The 15,836-nt window shown below is 43.5% G+C and overlaps 1 protein-coding gene across 3 annotated transcripts in view; it reads right to left on the bottom strand.

Annotated features, from left to right (window-relative positions):
• Positions 1-15,836, bottom strand: part of FAM151B (family with sequence similarity 151 member B) — a 310,696-nt gene that overhangs the window by 234,696 nt on the left and 60,164 nt on the right. The window lies entirely within an intron of this gene.

Genomic DNA, 15,836 nt, shown 5'->3' with positions numbered 1-15,836 from the left:
CACCCCTGCCCATCCCGGCTAATAGCCATTGATGGACCTATCCTCCATGAAATTATCTAGTTCTTTTTTGAATCCTGTTATAGTCTTGGCTTTCACAACATCCTCTGGCAAAGAGTTCCACACGTTAATGGTGCATTGTGTGAAAAAATACTTCCTTTTTTGTTTGTTTTAAACCTGCCTATTAATTTCATTTAGTGAAATTAGTTCTTCTTATGTGAAGGAGGAATCAGGGCCGGCTCTGGGAAGTGCAGGGCCCAATTTGAACAGTTTCGATGGAGCCCCGGCATGGATGACTTAAAAAAAATTTAAAAAAGTAAAAACACATGTGGGGCTTGTACTCCGGGTCTTTGGTGGCACTGAAGAACCTGCCACTGAAGTGCCACCGAAGACCCAGAGCAAGCAAAGGACCCACCGCTGAAGTTCCGCTGAAGACCCAGCGCACCGCCAGGTGAGGAAAAATTAAAAAGGCGCCTTTAGCCAGGGAAGGGATTCTTACTGGGCGCAGGGCCCTCTTAGGCGTGGGGCCCAATTCGGGGGAATTGGTGGAATAGGCCTAAAGCTGGCCCTGGGAGTAAATAACACTTCCTTATTTACATTCTCCGTACCAGTCATGATTTTTACAGAGCTCAATCATATCCCCCCTTAGTCATCTCTTTTCCAAGCTGAAAAGTCCCAGTCTTATTAATCTCTCCTCATATGGAAGACGTTCCATACTCCTAATGATTTTTCTTGCCCTTTTCTGAGCTTTTTCCAATGTAACTTTTTTGAGATGAGGCAACCACATCTGCATGCAGTATTCAAGATGTGGGTGTGCCATGGATTTATATAGAGGCAATATATTTTCTGTCTTTTCTATCTCTTTCTTTATGATTCCCAACATTCTGTTCACCTTTTTGACTGCCACTGCACATTGAGTGGAATGCACATGGCTGCTTGTCCTATCCTCGGAGGTTAATGAGAACAATTTTTCTCTCATCCTTGTAACAATCGTGTCCCCCGTCTTCTCTTCTCCTGACTGAAAAAAATGGATTTGTTTAATCTTCCCTTATAGGTCATGTTTTCTAGACCTTTAATCATTGTTCTCCTCTGGACTTCCTCTAATTTGTCCACATCTTTCCTGAAATGTGGTACCCAGAATTGGACACAATACTCTAGTTGAGGCCTAATCAGCACAGAGTAGAGCGGAAGAATTACTTGTTGTTTCTTGCTTACAATACTCCTGCTAATACATCCCAGAATTTTGTTTGCTTTTTTTGCAATGATATTACACTGACTCCTATTTATCTTATGATCCACTATGACCTCCAGATCCCTTTCTGCAGTACTCCTTCCTAGGCAGTTATTTCCTATTTTGTATGTGTGTAATTGATTGTTCCTTCCTAAGTGGAGTACTTGGCATTTGTCCTTATTGAATTTCATCTTATTTACTTCAGACCATTTCTCCTGTATATCCAGGTCACTTTGAATTTTAATCCTATTCTCTAAAGCACTTGCACCCCCTCTCATCTTGGTATGATCTGCAAACTTTATAAATGTACTTTCTATGCGATAATCTGAATCACTGATGAAGATATTGAACAGAACTGGACCCAGAATTGATTCATGTGGGACTTCATTTGAAGCTTGACTGTGAACCACTGATAACTGCTCCCTGGGAGTGGCTTTCCAATCAGTTATGCATCCACTTTAGAGTAGCTCTATCTATGTTGTATTTCCCTAGTATGTTTATGAGAAGGTTGTATGAGACAGTATCAAAAGCCTTACTAAAGTCAAGGTCTATTGCATATAGCTTCCCCCCAAGCTACAAGTCTTGTTACCCTGTCAAAGAAAGCTATATGGTTGGCTTGATGTGATTTGTTCTTGACAAATCCATGCTGACTGTTACTTACCACCTTTAACTTCTAGGTGTTTGCAAATTGACTGCTTAATTATTTGCTCCATTATCCTTCTAGGTACTGCTGTTAAGGTGACCGGTCTGTAATTCCCTGAATTGCCTTTATTTTGCTTTTTATAGATTGGCACTATATTTGCTCTTTTCCAGTCCTCTGGAATCTCTCCTGTCTTCCATGACTCTTTGACAATAATCACTAATGGCTCAGATATCTCCTTAGTCAGCTTCTTGAGTATTCTAGGTCTGTTTCATCAGGCACTGGTGACTTGAAGAAATCTAACTTGTCTAGAAGATCTGTGTACCCCCAGGCGTACATGTAGTCCCTGGTTGAGAACCACTGTTCTAAGCAACTAAACAATCTTTCATAATGGGAATTATCAGACAACCTCCACTATAGATGGCACTATCACCTCTGCCTATAATCCACTAAGATTGGATTTCTAAGCAATTCTGTAAAAATGGCATTGTGAAGTCCAACATTTTTGTTTTAAAATGATTGAATATCAAACTTGCTTAGTGGGCAAATGAAGACATTTTACTTAAACTACCAGTTCTACAAACTCAGCCAGTCAAGTCAAGCTGAATTCTTTCCTTCACATGTATATTCAATAGTAATAAAAGTCTGGTAGGATAAATTAAGTCTTTAGTTAAACCTGTGCAACACAAGTGATTTTAAATTAAGTCCCTACTGCCACCTGGGTATCCTTATTGCTTAAGAGGGTTGGTATAGGTATAACTAAATTGGAATTTTCTAAAAATTGGAAATAGAGCCCAGCTCTCCTGAATCCCAGTCTAATGCTGTATCTCCTAGCAAACACTGCAAGAGAATACGACTCTGAATACAAATAAGAAAGAAATATGTTGAGCAGCATGGTACCACTTTTTCAGTTATTTTTTCTGAACAGGTAAACATTTTTAAAGGTGTAACATAGTCCTTCAAAATTATTAGGCTCCTATGCTACGTATCACATATACACTTAAAGATGCTCTCCAAACAATTTTTATTTTAAAATTTACCTTGTTGAGGGGGGGATCTGTTTTGCTTCATTATGATATTTAGAGAGCCCTGGGAGGTTTACTTTTTTACATTTTTTTTTCTGCTTGATATTTTACCTTTGTAATATTAGGAATGTCAAGTGTAATGATCTGAGTTTTCTAGAGGAACTTTGGAAAGTTTTAGATATGTTTATGGTGAATTCGGAACACTTTTATTGAAGGTGCATGGATACTGAATATTTAACAGTTTCCTTTATCCAAAATGTTAACTACTAATTGAAGTTAAACAGGTTTTTTGGTTTTTTTGTTGGTTGTTTTTTTTAAAAAAACACTAAACTCCAAAAAACATTAACTTTTCCCCCCCTTTTAGTGGCTCGACTTTCAAATTTTTGGTGCTTGTAATATTAAAAATTGCGCTAGGTCCCCACTTACTACGGAATCTTTTATCTTAGATAACTTAAATTTCTATATAAAAAATAACCAGGAAAACTCTATCTTTAAAATAAAACACAAAACAGCTTTCAGGTCATCTTTCTATATAGCAAAGACACAAACTCATTTTTTTTTCCTTTGCAGGTTACTTTTAAAAAGTGAGTTTGACATGGCGAAGTCCTGAAGAGGTACAGGGTAGAGTGACTTAAAGAAGTTAGCTTACAATTTTAAAATCTCATCACTATTTTTCCTAGAAATTTTTGTCTTTGATAAGAACAATAATGGTGTACTGTATGGATAATGTAATAATTAAAAATGGAACAGTAAAATCTTGTGAGCTTTCTACAGTTTCATTAAGAGAAATTAAGTGAGCTTTTCATTCACCAAAATATTAACAAATATAGTTTTCTGTAAAGGATTCTCACTTTTAAGTCTTGTGCTGCCACAGCTAAGGTAGAATTCCCTATTCAAACCTTTTTTACCCTTGGGAGGCACCGGTAATTCAGGATGAGTCAGGGTCTCCTCGTGTAAATAAGTGCCACTGCTGAAGAAGCTTCCACTCTCTTCCTTGTTAGAATTTAAGCATGGAGCTCTCCACAGGAACTGACACCTTTTACCACCATCCATCTACTTGGCCTGTTTTGGAAATTCTCTCATAGTCTCCCTGCTTTCCAATCAACTCAGTTAGTTAGTTATTGCTGGTCTGCCTAGTCTTTGGTGTTCTGAGATAGTGCCAAAACATCAGGCCTCTTTGAATATGTCTACACTGCAGCTGGGAGCATGTTTCCCAGCAAGGGAAGACAAATAGACAAGCTAGCATACTAAAAGTAGCAATATGGCTGTGGTGGCATGGATGGTAGCTCTGCTTAGCTGCCTGAGTAGGTATCGAGGCGATCAGGCAGACTTGTACTCAGGAAACTACTCTAAGCCCCAGCCTATGCTGCCACTGCCATGCAGCAATTTTTAGCATGATAGCTCAAGCAGAGCTCGCACCTGTCAATCAATCTCTGCTGGGAAGCATGCTCCCAGCTGTAGTGTAGACATAACCAAGAAGGCCATGGCTTTATTTTGCCATTCTTTCCAATCAAGTAAGCTTTGATGCATTGCTTGGAGCACTTAGTTTTTTGCTTTGGACTTGACATTTTGTAATCCCATTTTGGTGCTTTTTTGTCATAGCTTTGACACTTTTTTTTTAATCCCAAGTGTGTTTGCATATCAGTACACTTCCAGTGTTCACCATTCCTGTGGCCGCCTACTTCAGCTATGTTTGGTGCATTTATTTTCAACTTTCTCCAGGCCTCTTACCTTGATCTTTACATGTTCCCACTCTACTTGAACACTTCAAAACCTTATAAAACTGATACCTTTTCCCCCAAGATGTAATGTGCTTCTGGTTGCAATAAGAGGAAGAAGTACTCCCAAAGCCTTTTGGAAGTATGATTGTGGTCCAAGATACTTTAAGAGAAGACAGCATGAGGGCCTAATGGCCCCCAACAATAAAGGGCTAGTTCTTCCTCATATGCCTTCACTATCAAACAGTATTATTTGTATTACAGTAGCACTTAGGGCCCCCAACTAAGTTTGCAGATTCATTGTGGTAGGCACAGTAAAAACACAGTCCCTGCCCTGAAGATCTTGCATTCTATTCCAGGAAGAACATGTTTCCCGAGCACAAATTGTTCTTGGAAGGCTTCAGAATGTTTAGGTAGTCTGCTACTTACACAGCTTCCAAGGACCTCCCTCTCAGATAGAGACTTTGGGCCTTTCACTCACTGGGCCTAGATTGTCTCTGATATATGGTCTGAGTAATATTCAATAGAGCTACTCCACCTGGTGTCCAAGACACCCTCCATAGTGTCCCTTCTCCTCCCTCTCAGAAAGCTCTTGGGAGCCTCAGGCAGACACATTGCTGGAAATCCTGTTGTTTCTTGGTGTGAGTACATGTTCCCCTCTCTTGACAACTGGATAATCAAAAACATCATTTGAAAAGTGTCTAAGAATCAGTTCATATCACCATTTAAGTACAGGAGTCACACTGGTCATGATAAAATAGCAAAAGTCCCAGCTTGTTCTCAGAAGACAGTTGGAGCCTAGGTAGATATGACGTGACTAAAAGACTTCCTGCCTCAGTACAGGATCTCAGATAGCACCTGTCTAGCAAAAAGGATTTGTCCAATGCAGCAGGTGTTATCTTACGATGCTACAAATGATGAGTGTGATGTCAACAACAATTTTGATATTATCCACAAGACAATCTCAGTAGATCTCAAGATTCCAGTGGAAGCAAGTTATGTAACATTACATCCCAGCAACTAATTGAAATCAGGGACAATCTCCATTTACAGTTGGACTTCCAAATTCAAGTACGCAATGTAGTGACTGATGCATTTAGCCTGGAATGGAGAGCCAATGGGAAGGATCGGTCAGTTGGTCTTTCCAGGAAAAGTTACTGAATAATAAATAATTTTTACAGTGGGCTTATAAGAAGACATTGTATTTCCTTAGCATTTTAGAAACTGGCTAGAAGAAACCTGTATCTTCTGCAGAGCTATTTCAGACAGACAAAAGTCTTTAATGTTAGGGGAGTTCTGCCCTGTGCCTACCATGCTGGGAGCACAAAAGCCAAGTGATATTCCAGTGAGATGGTATTTTCAGTTATGGGTAAGTAATTTTCCATGTAATCAATTAGCTAAGATTATCTTCATAGTACAACATTAGGCCCAATTCTCAGCTTAGTTCAATGGTGTAAATCAAGAATAACCCTACTTAAATCAATAGAATTACACTGCCATAAGACCTGTGTAAGGCAGAGGAGAACTAGCCCATTTTGTCAATCATTTAAGGGAATATACACAGAAAGAGGAAAGTATTTTATTTTAATATATTAGCCACTCATTTTTAAATATTGATAAAAATAACTATTTGGGGATTTTGCAACACACCTAACTTTGAAATGTTGAATTAAATTCTGTAAGTAAGTCTAACCAATAAATGAATGTTCCATTTTAAAAACTGTTTCTCAGAAAAGGTTCTTAAGATTTCCTTCATGTTTAAAAGCATTCAAACATCATACTATTACTACGTGCTTTTGACTTTAACGACGTAAAATGATTTGAGCTGTGCTATAAATAGGGTCCTACCAAATTCACAGCCCCGAAAAATGCATCACAGTCTGTGAAATCTAGTCCCCCACCCCCAATCCTCCATGAAATCTGGTCTTTTGTGTGCTTGTACCCTACACTTGTACCCTGCAAGTTGCATGGGCCCTTTTTAAAGACACCATAATAGAGGCCCACTTCAATATATACCCCAAATTAAGAAACACAGTCAAAGAACTACAAAAGAGCCACAGTGGCTTAACAACCATGTAAAAGAAGAAGTGAGATAAAAAGACTTCCTTTAAAAAGTGGAAGTCAAATCCTAGTGAGGCAAATAGAAAGGAGCACAAACACTGCCAGCTTAAGTGCAAGAGTGTAATAAGAAAAGCCAAAGAGGAGTTTGAAGAACGGCTAGCCAAAAACTCCAAAGGTAATAACAAAATGTTTTTTAAGTACATCAGAAGCAGGAAGCCTGCTAAACAACCAGTGGGGCCCCTTGACGATCAAAATACAAAAGGAGCGCTTAAAGATGATAAAGTCATTGCGGAGAAACTAAATGGATTCTTTGCTTCAGTCTTCACAGCTGAGGATGTTAGGGAGATTCCCAAACCTGAGCCGGCTTTTGTAGGTAACAAATCTGAGGAACTGTCACAGATTGAAGTGTCACTAGAGGAGGTTTTGGAATTAATTGATAAACTCAACATTAACAAGTCACCGGGACCAGATGGCATTCACCCAAGAGTTCTGAAAGAACTCAAATGTGAAGTTGCAGAACTATTAACTAAGGTTTGTAACCTGTCCTTTAAATCGGCTTCGGTACCCAATGACTGGAAGTTAGCTAATGTAACGCCAATATTTAAAAAGGGCTCTACAGGTAATCCTGTCAATTACAGACTGGTAAGTCTAACGTCAGTAGTAGGCAAATTAGTCAAAACAATAGTTAAGAATAAAATTGTCAGACACAAAAACAAACTGTTGAGCAATAGTCAACATCCTTTCTGTAAAGGGAAATCGTGTCTTTCTAATCTATTAGAGTTCTTTGAAGGAGTTAACAAACGTGGACATAGTGTACTTAGATTTCCAGAAAGCCTTTGACAAGGTCCCTCACCAAAGGCTCCTATGTAAATTAAGCTGTCATGGGATAAAAGGGAAGGTCCTCTCATGGATTGAGAACTGGTTAAAAAACAGGGAACAAAGGGTAGGAATTAATGGTAAATTCTCAGAATGGAGAGGGGTAACTAGTGATGTTCCCCAAGGGTCAGTCTTAGGACCAATCCTATTCAATTTATTCATAAATGATCTAGAGAAAGGGGTAAACAGTGAGGTGGCAAAGTTTTCAGATGATACTAAACTGCTCAAGATAGTTAAGACCAAAGCAGATTGTGAAGAACTTCAAAAAGATCTCACAAAACTAAGTGACTGGGCAACAAAATGGCAAATGAAATTTAATGTGGATAAATGTAAAGTAATGCACACTGGAAAAAATAACCTCAACTATACGTACAATATGATGGGGGCTAATTTAGCTACAACGAGTCAGGAAAAAGATCTTGGCATCATCGTGGATAGTTCTCTGAAGATGTCCACGCAGTGTGCAGAGGCGGTCAAAAAAGCAAACAGGATGTTAGGAATCATTAAAAAGGGGATACAGAATAAGACTGAGAATATATTATTGCCCTTATATAAAGCCATGGTACACCCACATCTCAAATACTGTGTAGAGATGTGGTCTCCTCACCTCAGAAAAGATATTCTAGCACTAGAAAAGTTTCGGAAAAGGGCAACTAAAATGATTAGGGGTTTGGAAAGGGTCCCATATGAGGAAAGATTAAAGAGGCTAGGAAAAGAGGAGAGTAAGGGGGGATATGATAGAGGTACATAAAATCATGAGTGATGTAGAGAAAGTGGATAAGGAAAAGTTATTTACTTATTCCCATAATACAAGAACTAGGGGTCACCAAATGAAATTAATAGGTAGCAGGTTTAAAACAAACAAAAGGAAGTTCTTCTTCACACAGCGCACAGTCAACTTGTGGAACTCCTTACCTGAGGAGGTTGTGAAGGCTAGGACTATAACGATGTTTAAAAGGGAACTGGATAAATTCATGGTGGCTATGTCCATAAATGGCTATTAGCCAGGAAGGGTAAAGAATTGTGTCCCTAGCCTCTGTTCATCAGAGGATGGAGATGGATGGCAGGAGAGAGATCACTTGATCATTGCCTGTTAGCTTCACTCCCTCTGGGGCACCTGGCATTGGCCACTGTTGGTAGACAGATACTGGGCTAGATGGACCTTTGGTCTGACCTGGTACGGCCGTTCTTATGTTCTTATACTATACAGATTTCACAGATGAGATTAGTGTTTCTCAAACTGGGGGTCCTGACACAAAAGGGAGTTGCAAGGTTATTTTAGGGGGGTAATTTAGGGGGGTATTGCCACCCTTATTTTTGTGCTGCCTTCAGAGCTGGGCAGCCAGCTCCAAAGGCAGTGCTCCACCAGCAGCAGCACAGAAGTAAGGGTGGCAATGCCATGCCATACCAGCTCTGAAGGCAGAGCTGCCACAAGCAGCAGTGCAGAAATAAGGCTGGTGATACCATACCCTTACTTCTGCACTGCTGCCTTCAGAACTGGGTGACTGAAGAGTGGCGGCTGCTGACTGACGGTCTATCTCTGCAGGCAGCAGCGCAGAAGTAAGGGTGGTAGTACCATACTACGCCATCCTTACTTCTGGCTTGCTGCTAGCAGCAGCTCTGCCTTCAGAGCTAGGCTCCCGGCCAGCAGCCACCACTATCCAGCTGCCCAGCTCTGAAGACAGCGCCACTGTCTGCAGCAGTGCAGAAGTAAGGCTAGCAGTACTGCAACCCCCACTACAATAACATTGTCACTCCCCACAACTCCTTTGTGAGTCATGATCCCTACTATTAACACTGTGAAAACTCAGATTTAAACAGCTGAAATAATGAAATTTATGGTTTTTAAAATCCTATGACCGAGGACTTTAAATAGACCAAAATGGACTGCGAATTTGAGAGGGCCCTAGTTATAAACTTGCCAAGTGTACTTTCTTGCAGAATGTGAACATTGAATAAAATATTTTAATAAAACAGATCATATAATCAAATTAAGTATTTAAGTGTCTAATTTATTTTTTCTTTCATCTGTGTGTCAGTACAAAGTGTACCAAAATGCATCCCTTGCCTGTTTCATTTAGACTAAGTACTGAAATTTCTTGCACATGGAGTTCTTATGCCCCCAAAAATTATCTTTAACTGAAATGTAATATGGCATTCGTAAAATGCCAATAACTTGTCTGACCAACAGGTCATGAGAATTAAAAAGGCCTGACAGAAAGCTCATTTAACACAATGAAAATATTCCCACTGGTTTCAATAGCCTTTGACTCAGCCACTATATGCCCTAGAAAAACTGGAGAGACTGTACGGTAATTACTTTTACTGACATGGAGAGAACATCCAAAAATAACTGTCCTTTTGTATAATAATTTAGGGGAGGTGTTCAGCCAAACAGCTTCGGTTTTGGTATTGCATAAGTCAGGGGCGGCACTAGCTTTTCTGCCACCCCAAGCATGGCAGTCAAGCCACCTTCGGTGGCTTGCCTGCGGGAGGTCCGCTGGTCCCACGGCTTTGGCGTACCCACCGCCGAATTGCCGCAGAATCCACGGGACCGGTGGAACTCCCACAGGCGTGCCACCGAAGGCAGCCTGACTGCCACCCTTGCAGGGACCGGCAGGGTGCCCCTCGTGGGGTTTGCTGCCCCAGGCACGTGCTTGGAGCATTGGTGCATGGAGCCGCCGCTGGCATCAGTTGCCTCAACTGCACTGTCATGTCTTACCATAAGCAGCCTAACCACTTGTGGTAAATGTACCATGGAGGGAAGCTCCAACCTTATCCCAGTGGGTGGAGCCCACTCCAGGGTCAGATGAACTAATGACACTCCCATCACACAAACAAACCCAAGTGTTATGAAAACCACAAATGCATTTGCCTCAGATCAATCTCATTCATGATCTATAAAAATTAATCTAATAAATAAGGATCTTTTACACATATTTGACTCTGACCCAACGAAAGCAAGAGTGGAAAAAAAACACCCTCCTCACCCCAAAAGATCTAATACATGATGACTGGATAGCATCAGACACCTGTCTCTGACAGGCTTTCCACCCTGTAAATTGCTGGATTTTGTTCAGTACAGATCATGGAGATGCATAATGTGCTTGGTGCCTCTACACTCTCCAACTGATAACACAAGAACTAATCTAACCATTCCTTACCTTTTTCATACAACATTATTTAAAAATGCTAAAAAAGACTTATTGGCCATATGTGGCTATTTAAGATGCAGCAATCCATTGACAGTGTTCAGTTAGTCAAATCCTGTTCTCTGTTGAAAGGATGCTGGCCGTGCCATGGAGCTTTTTGGAGTGGTAGTAGTGAGGAATAACCATGCTGATCATGACCAGAATTTCTTAGGAGCAGATGGGTGGGGAAATTGGGGGGAAATTAGGAATTGCAGGGATTCTGATAGGGATGCAGAAGGTGGAGGAAAAAAAGTTAAATCCTTTTATCTTATTTTTAACTCAGGTCACTGATCAGTTCACTTTGATTATTTGTGATCTACAGAAACAATGCTATAGTTTGTTTTTATGGTTAAGACCAACAGTGGAAAACCGCTGCTAGTATGAGATGCTAAATATTTAGAGTGAGGAGTCTTTGAGAAATACCAAAATACTTAAGAAATAAATAGCCATATAGAAAATATGACAAAATGGTAAAAAATACTAATGTATTTAATTTTTAAAGCATTTATATTTCAAGTATGTATATCTTTAAACAGAACTGCTGTGATCATAAAAATGGAAAAGACAGTTACTCACCTTCTTGTAACTGTTGTTCTTCGAGAGGTGTTGTTCATGTCTATTCCAATTAGGTGTGCGCGTGCTGTGTGCACAGTTGTTGGGAACTTTTTCCCTTAGCAGCTCCTGTTGCGTTGGCCAGGGAGCCCCCTGGAGTGATGCTCTCATGGCACTCAATATATGACCTGCCAACCCAACCCCCCTTCAGTTCCTTCTTGCCAGCTACTCCGACAGGGGAAGAAGGGTTGGTATTGGAATGGACGTGAACACCACCCTTCGAAGAACAACAGTTACAAGAAGGTGAGTAACCATCTTTTCTTCTTCGAGTGATTGTTCATGTCAATTACAATTAGGTGACTCCCAAGCTCTCCCACAGGGTGGGGTCAGAGTTAAGGTATCTACCAAGAGCTGCATTGTCTCTAGTGTGCTGTGTGATGGCACAGTGGGTGGCAAAAGTATGCACTGAGGACCAGGTAGCCACTCTTCAGATCTCTTGGATGGACACCTAGGCCAGGAAAGCGGTGGACGAGGCCTGAGCCCTTGTCAAGTGGGCTGTTATCCAGGAAGAGCTGCGCTGTGAGGAGACTGGAAGTCCCTTCATCCAGTCCGCCACCACTACAAACAGCTGGTTTGACTTTCTGAAAGGCTTTGTGCACTCAATGTAGAACGCTAACGTCCTCCGCACATCTAACGAGTGAAACTGGCCTGTGCGTTGGTGTGCGGCTTGGGGTAGAAAACAAGTAGAAAAATGTCCTGGCTGAGGTGGAATTGGGATACCACCTTGGGGAGAAAAGCTGGGTGCAATCTAAGTTGTACCTTGTCCTCGTGGAAGACTGTGTAGGGGGGGTTGGAGGTTAATGCTTTCAGCTTCGATACCCTCCTGGCTGATGTGATTGCAACCAGAAAGGCTTCCTTCCACGAGAGATACAGAAGGGAACATGTACTGAGTGGTTTGAATGGGGCTCCCATAAACCTAGCTAGGACCAGATTGAAGTCCCAAGTTGGTACTGGTGGGCGAGACTGAGGGTATAAGCGTTCCAGGCCCTTAAGGAAATGGCCTGCCATAGGATTGGCGAAGACTGAATGCCCCAACTCTCCAGGGAGGAAAGCTGAGATGGCCACGAGGTGCACCTTGATAGATGACATGGCCAGGCCTTGCCACTTCAGGTGTAGGAGGTAGTCCAGGATGAATGGTATAGATGCTTAGAGCGGAGATACTCAACTGAGATTACACCAGCACAAAAAACTGTTTCCATTTGGCCAGGTAGGTGGCTCTGGTGGAAGGTTTCCTGCTACCAAGGAGCACCTCCCTCACCAATTCCATGCACTGGAGCTCCCTTGTGTTTAAACATGAAGCTTCCAGGCCATGAGGTGCAGGAAACAGAGGTCTGGGTGAAGCAGGTGGCTGTGCTCCTGCGTAATCAGATTGGGAAGGAGCAGCAGCACATGGGGGTGCTGATTGACAGCTCCAGAAGTGTGGTGTACCAATGTTGGTGCAGACAAGCTGGAGTGAGCAGAATTACCTCTGCCTTGTCCCTGGGGATCTTGAGGAGAACCTTGTGGACGAGTGGTATCAGAGGGAAGGCATACAGTATATGGTTCCCTCAGTGCATCGTGAATGCATCCGAGATTGATCTCAGGCTGTGTGTGTGGAAGGAGCAAAATGTTGGACACTTCCTGTTGCTCCCTGTGGCAAATAGGTCTACCTGGGGAAACCTCCACCTTTGGAAGATGGAGTGGATGATGTCCATCCAGATAGATCACTCGTGACTGTGGAACGACCTGCTGAGGTGGTCTGCAAGCTCGTTGCATGCTCCCGGGAGATAGGATGCCTCCAGGTGAATGGAGTGGGCTACACAAAACTCCCACGGGTGGAGAGCCTCCTGACAGAGAGGGGAAAAGTGGACTCTGCCCTGCCTGTTTATATAGAACATGGGATGGTGGTGTCAGTCAGCACTGCCATGCAGTGACCTTGCAATACTGTATGGAAGGTCTGTCAGGCTAGTCTTACCGCTCTGAGTTCCTTTATATTGATGTGAAGCAGGATCTCGGACTCCGACCACATGCCTTGAATCTGTAAGTGTCCTAGGTGTGCCCCCCAACCGAGGTCTGAGGCATCCATTACTAAGGTCATGGATGATTGAGGGGTGGTGAATGGGACTCCTTCGCAGACCATGCGAGGGTCCAACCACCATCCTACGGTGCCTAGGACTCATGGCAGTACCGTTGCTACCGAGTCTAGATTGTCCCAACCCAGGTGATAAGCCGTAGTAAGCCATGCCTGGAATGGTCTGAGTCTCATCCTGGCGTGCCGCACCACATAGGTGCATACTGTCATGTGTCCCAAGAGACTGAGGCATGTCCTCACAGTGGTGGTGGGCTCTGAGCATCTGAATGACATGTGACAGGGTCTGGAATCTGGGTTGTGGCAGGATGGCTTTCACCTGAACCAAGTCCAGCACCACCCCAATGAATTCTATACATTGAGGAGGAGACCCAGCCTCTGGAAGGTCTCTTTGACTAACCAGACATGGGACTCCACCTGCTCCCTAGAGCTCCCTCGCAGGAGCCAGTCATCTAAGTAGGGTATACTTGCACCTATCTCTTTCGGAGAAAGGCTGCGACAACTAACATACACTTGATGAACACCCGGGGGGCTGTTGATAACCCGAATGGGAGCACCATGGACTGATAATATATGCAGTTGTCAATGAACCTCAGGAAGTGTCTGTGGAGTGGCTAGATGCCTATGTGGAAGTATGCATCTTTCATGTCGAGGGCAGCGTACCAGTCCCCTGGATCCAGAGAAAGGATAGTTGTGCTCAGGGAGACCAAGCGGAACTTCAACTTTACCATGAACTGATTGAGTCACAGCAGGTCTAAGATGGGTCTGAGACCCACCTTTGCCTTGGGGATTGGGAAATAACAGGAATAGAATCCCTTGCCCCTTAGCTCCTGAGGAACTTCCTCCACCGCTCCCATGGCAAGGAGCACCTGCACCTCCTGGATAAGGAGTTGTTCATGAGAGGGGTCCCTGAAAAGGGATAGGGAAGGGGGGTGGTAGGGAGGGGAGGAGCTTAACTGGAGAGAATATCCCACTTCTACCATGGGAAGAACCCAGCGGTTCGATGTTATATGGGACAATGCACGGTAGAAGTGGGATGGACAGTTCAAAAAATGGGGGGAAGGATCAGCAGTCATGGCTGGTACGCAATCCTCAGGCGTCCCTTCAAAATCCTTGCTTGGGTTCTGATGATGGCTTGGTTGGGCCCTGCTCCTGGCCTGAGAGAGGGTTAGAAGAACTATGCCTGGAATTTATGTCTCTCCAGTGGTGAGTATCCTGCCTAGGGTGGGGTTGGTATTGCCTCTGCTGTTGCACCAGCTGAGACTTGAAGGGTTTTCTCTGGGTAGCAGGTGTGTGCATCCCCAGTGATTTCATGGTTTCCCTGGAATCCTTAAGGCTGTGAAGCCTTGAATCAGTCTGGTCAGAAAACAGCCCTGCACCCTCAAAGGGAAGATCCTCCAGGGTCTGCTGAACTTCCAGGGGAAGCCCAGATGCTTGGAACCAACCTCTTCTCCTCATGACCGCCCCCGAGGCAATGGTACGCGCCTTGGAGTGGCCGAGTCGAGTGAGGCATGCAGGGATATCCTGGCAACTGCCTTCCCCTCCTTGACCAGAGCCAAGAACTCAGCCATTGAGTCAGTGGGAAGTAATTCCTTATATTTTGACATGGAGTCCCATGAGTTAAAATTATACCTGCTAAGGATAGCTTGCTAGTTAGCTATTCTCAGCTGTAGACCCCTGTGGCATAAATTTCCCTGCCAAAGAGGTCCATCCGTTTGCAGGGCCGGCTTTAGGCCGATTCCCCAGAACCGGGCCCTATGCCTAAGAGGGCCCTGTGCCTGCACCTAAGAGGACCCTGTGCCATGGGGCCTTTTTAATTTTTTTTTTTAACATAGCCTTCACTCGCTCTGGGTCTTCGGTGGCATTTTGGTGGCGGGGGGGGTCCTTCACTGCCATGGAAGACCTGGAGCGAGTGAGGGACCCCCACTGAAATGTCGCTGAAGACCCGGATCACTGCTGGATATTCGAATCGGGCCCCACAGTTCCTAAAGCCGGCCCTGTCCATTTGGCCTCTTTGGCCTTAGGAGCTGATGTTTGCTGGCCCTGATGCTCCTTCTTCTTCAGCACAGAGACCAGCAGGGAACCAGGGCGTGGGTGGGAGAACAAAAAAAAAAAAAAGTATTTTCTTTCCACATCCCTAGCTGTCAGTGGAATGGAGGCTGGAGTCTGCCACAAAGCACTATAATTGTTGGCAACAGTCTTAATTACTGGCAAAGCCACTCTGGAAGGGCCTTACGGCATAAGAATGTCCACCACCGGGTCCTCTGGCTCAATGACTTCCTCCGCTTGGAGGCCCATATTACAGACAATGTGGCGGAGTAGGTCCTGGTGGGCCCTGTGGTCGATGGGCAGAGGACCTGAAGTTGAGGCCCCTGCCACCGCCTCATCAGGCGAAGACGAAGAAGAGGCCAGTAGAG

The sequence above is a fragment of the Gopherus flavomarginatus genome, chromosome 3, assembly GCF_025201925.1.
Source record: "Gopherus flavomarginatus isolate rGopFla2 chromosome 3, rGopFla2.mat.asm, whole genome shotgun sequence".
NCBI classification, from domain to species: Eukaryota; Metazoa; Chordata; order Testudines; family Testudinidae; genus Gopherus; species Gopherus flavomarginatus.
Note: the sequence above shows the minus strand (reverse complement) of the source record. Positions and strands in the feature narration are given on the sequence as shown.